Source organism: Rhincodon typus, unplaced genomic scaffold (genome assembly GCF_021869965.1).
Source record: "Rhincodon typus isolate 14 unplaced genomic scaffold, sRhiTyp1.1 hic_rhity00000051, whole genome shotgun sequence".
Taxonomy (NCBI): Eukaryota; Metazoa; Chordata; class Chondrichthyes; order Orectolobiformes; family Rhincodontidae; genus Rhincodon; species Rhincodon typus.
Window position 1 is genome coordinate 930,094 of NW_025965689.1, and position 4,618 is coordinate 934,711.

Below are 4,618 nucleotides of genomic sequence, written 5' to 3' on the forward strand. Positions count from 1 at the left end.
TGTTTCTCAAAACTGATGTGCCTTCTCCCCTGATATTTTGAACCTTTTTCTTGTGAATACCTGTCTATCTCGGTCATAAAACCATTGTGTAGTTGGCTGTCCATACCATAAATATGGTCGGAGAGAAGACGGACAAGTCAAGGAGGCGAGGATAGAGTTTTGGGGGGTGGGCTGGTATTAGGATGAGGCGTTAATGCCGACAACAGCCAAGTGAATGATCTGTTCTGCCTATTCTTTCTCCTGGAACGCTGGGTACGAAATTAGTGTCTTTTCGAAAAGGATTGGTCCAAAATTAAAAGTCGTGAAAGATGTGAAATAACCAACTGCAGTACGCTACACCCTTCGTCGTGCTCAGGTCTACGCTCTCAATCGGAGGGTTTGGGTGGCTCTGAAAAGAGCCTTTCTGCGCGCTGTCTGCTTGGTTCTGGCCATTCTCTTCAACTCTATGCAACACACTTGCGGGCTACTGCTATCAATGCTGAGTTTGTTGCGGTGCTGCCAATTTAAGGGAATAAAGAGCCTGCCTTCGAGCTGGGATTGGATACAGTCCCGTCCCTCAACCCACTGAGAAACAGCTCCTGGAGCGACAGAAAAGGTAATAAAATAATTATTGGAAGCTGATTGGTTAACTTGAAATGACAGTTGGTCAATTTCAAATAGCCCGCCGATTTTCCCCTCGCACTCCTGAGATTAAGTTAAATATTTAAAGGAAAAATAAAGTCCGACGACGATAAAGTCCTCTACTTTGTAGGATTTTTTAAAAACCTAGCTTGCACACAGCGCGACAGGACACGGGATTATTGTCTGATCTGTCTGTAACAGGCAGGAGAAAAGCGCGGGGTTTAATACAGCCCAAACTGATCAACCGAACGTGTAACCGCCGTTAATGACTCTAAACAATCCCGCCGATTTAAACATAATAAAAGCAAATATAGTGTACACTAATAAAGTTACGCAATCTCAATTTATCGGCACATTTTTATTAGACCCAGTTTATAATTCGTCCGAAAACAATTTGTCATTGCTACGTTTAGCAGCCAGATAGAAAGAACATGCCATTAAAATATCTGCAGGCGTCCCAGAATCAAAACTGAATCAGATATCATTCCTGGAACGGTTAATGAAATAGAAATACTGGAATATGTAACATTTCGCATCTCGGCAGAATTACAAGTCGCGATGTAAGATAACGAGCTGCAGTACAAGACACCCTCCCGATGTGCTGCCTTTTCCCGTCCTCAGGTCTCCGCCCTCAATCGGAGGAATTGGGTGGCTCTGAAAAGAGCCTTTGGGTTCGCTGGAAAAGGGTCGATTTGCTCAGCCGCCGAATCCATAGAGAGTGCGGCCCTGGCGTTTCAGAGCGTATACCACATCCATGGCAGTGACCGTCTTGCGCTTGGCGTGCTCAGTGTAAGTGACCGCATCCCTGATCACATTCTCCAGGAAAACTTTCAGCACCCCACGAGTCTCCTCATAGATCAAGCCCGAGATGCGCTTGACCCCGCCTCGGCGAGCCAGGCGCCGGATGCTGGTTTCGTGATGCCCTGGATGTTATCACGGAGCACTTTGCGGTGCCGCTTCGCTCCGCCTTTTCCCAGGCCTTTACCTCCTTTGCCTCTTCCAGACATCACGCTCCTTCACTCCAATCGCTGCCGAATGAAAGTGGCGCTGCCTCACCTTCCTTTTTTTCCAGCCCGCCCCGACCTGACTGAGAAACAGCTGACACAGAGTGAGAGGCGGCCCGGATAGTTAACAAAGTGACAGCAGAGAAATATCCAGCTCCGCCTCCAGTTAACTCCCGCCCCCAAATGGATCTGTAATTAAACCTTTTCTCCACAAGGTCAGTGAGCATAATGCCCGGCAGAAAACCTGCAGACTCGAGTTTCACGTTCAAAGATTGTAAAAACTGGACATTTTAAAAGCAATTTATTACAATTAAGCACCCATGTCTCGGCCTTTCTTTAACAAGAAAACACGGCCGCTTCCATTTCAATTTCAGTTTCTATTCCTCCAGCTGAATCAGACTGAGGTATTTCTTGGAATTGTGTTGTGAAGCGGGGTTTCTGTGCCAGGGTTCCTCTCTTAGAGACTCTCTCCCTGAACGTGTGAAAAGGAAACGGAGATGAACTGAAACTGCACCCGAACCGATGCTCAGTGACAGTGAGAGGGGGACCTCACATTGATAATTTGTAGAATGTGGGAGAGGGGCTGGATGGAAATCGGGGCACGGCCGTGTGTGTTTGAGTTATTCAAATCAATTAATATCTAAGGTATGTCTATATTCGGAGCCGGGACAGGGATCATTTGATCCGGGATCAGCTCTTTCCTGAGAGATGTGGGTGGCTCTGAGAACAGCCTTTGGGTTCATGTGGTTACATGTTGTACCGACTGGTGGATTTCTTTGTTGCTTTCTTGGTCACTTTCGCTTTGGCCTTCACTTTATTGAGCACGGCCAGTGATTTCAATTGTATTTGCTCCTCCTGCCCTGATAGCGAACAGTAAATCTCAATCTCAAATAGAGTTCAGGAGTTCAACAGTAAACACTGGCACACAGATCGTGGAGTTTCTCAGCATGATGGATGGTAGCTAACCACTGGTCAAGGTGAGTGGGTGCCCGGTCAGACTTTCTGAGAGGAGAAGGAATAGTGACTGTCTCCGCTGTAATACAGGAGGATTGTTTTCAGGGTCAGTGCTACATATCCAATTCTGTTCACCATCACTCACAATAACCGATACAATACCAGACAGAGTTGGGATTGTGTGTTGCCGTAATGGAGCTTGCTTTTAGGGTGGATGGAGGGTATATCAAATCTGATCAATGAGCGAGTGTAAAACTGGGTCACAGTGTTGCACAGTAAGGCATCCTTTGTTAGTCTGACAGTGCATCAGTATTACAGGGAAATAAACAGACAACTCACAGCAGTATCCCGGTAACACATAGCACCTTCCCTGCGGACACACAGCAGCATCCCTGTGAACACAGCAGCATCCCTGTGATACCCGGCAGTATGCCTGAGAATACACAGCAGCATCCCTGTGACACCCGGCAGTACACCTGAGAATACACAGCAGCATCCATGTGAACACACGGGAGCTTCCCTGTGAACACATGGCAGTTTCCCTTTGAACGCACAATGACATCCCGATGAACACACAACAGCATCCCTGTGAACACATGGCAGCATCCCTGTAACACACGGCAGCATCCCTCTGACACACAGCAGCATCGCTGTAACACACAACAGCATCCCTCTGAACACACAGCAGCATCCATGTGAATACAAAGCAGCTTCCCTGTAACACACAGCAGCATCCCTGTGACACATGGCAGTATCCCTGAGAATACACAGCAGCATCCCTGTGACACACAACAGCATCCATGTGAATACACAGCAGCATCCCTGGAACACACGACAGCATCCCTGTGAACATTCAGCAGTTTCCCTGAGAATACACAGCAGCATCCCTGTGACACATGGCAGTATCCCTGAGAATACACCGCAGCATCCCTGTAACACACAGCAGCATCGCTGTGAACACACAACAGTTTCCCTATAACACACGGCAGCATCCCTCTGACACACAGCAGCTTCCCTGTGAACACACAACAGTGTCCCTGGAACACACGGCAGCATCCCTGTGAACACACAACAGCATTGCTGTAACACAGGCCAGCATCCCTGTGAACACACAAAAGCATCCTTGTAACATACTGCAGCATCCCTGGTTTGCGAAGCATGGTCATTAGTTATGTTCATAGGGATTACACTGAGTTTAAGTCTCAAAGTATGACATGATAGAAACAAGAGGGTGTCAATCAGAACATGAATCATTGAATATGATCGTGTCTGATCAGGAAGTTCAAAATCTCTTATCCACTATATTCCAGAACTTTTCACATCATTGATATTCAATTTTTTATTGACCTCTACTTTTAGTTTACTCATTGATTGAGCTTCTGCAACCGCCAGGAAACATATTTCCCAAGATTCACCATTTCCTGTGTAAAGAAAACCTCTTTGTTTCATTCCTGAATGGAATCCCTGTTCTTTTTCAATTAGTGCTTCAGGTTCTAGACTCCCCCTGCAGGGCAGACATCTCACCTGGACCTACCCTGTGTATGCCTTTTGGTGTTTTGGAGGTTTCAAAGGGACAATCCCTCATTCATCAAAGCTACAAAATACAGATCCAGTTTCTGAAACTCTCTCCCAATGCTGTGAACTGTCATTTCCCTCTCAATATGGCAACTGTATCTTTTCTTGTGAATAAGGAAACCAAAAAATGGATCACTATTCCAGGTGCAGTCTAACAGCTTCTTATGGAATTGAAGCAAGACTTCATTTCTCCTGCACTCCAATCTTCTTTTATTAATGGCTTACATTCCATTAACCTTCCTAACAACTTGCACACCAGCACTTTTGCCTTCAATGACCTATTGACAAGGACACCCAAGGACATTTGTAAAGCTACACTTTCAACCTCTCGTCATTTTGAAGTTAATCTGCATATCTGTCTCTCCAACAAAACAGCATGACCTTTCCATTTTCCACATATATTCCATCTGTTATGACCTTGCCCAATAACTAAGCCTCTTCAAATCCTCCTGAAAATGTTTGAC

General features: G+C 46.0%; 2 pseudogenes; both read right to left on the bottom strand.

Annotated features, from left to right (window-relative positions):
• Nucleotides 1-960: 960 nt before the first annotated feature.
• LOC109932697 lies at nucleotides 961-3,009 on the bottom strand (annotated as a pseudogene).
• Nucleotides 2,373-4,618, bottom strand: part of LOC125488119 — a 2,740-nt pseudogene continuing 494 nt past the window's right edge.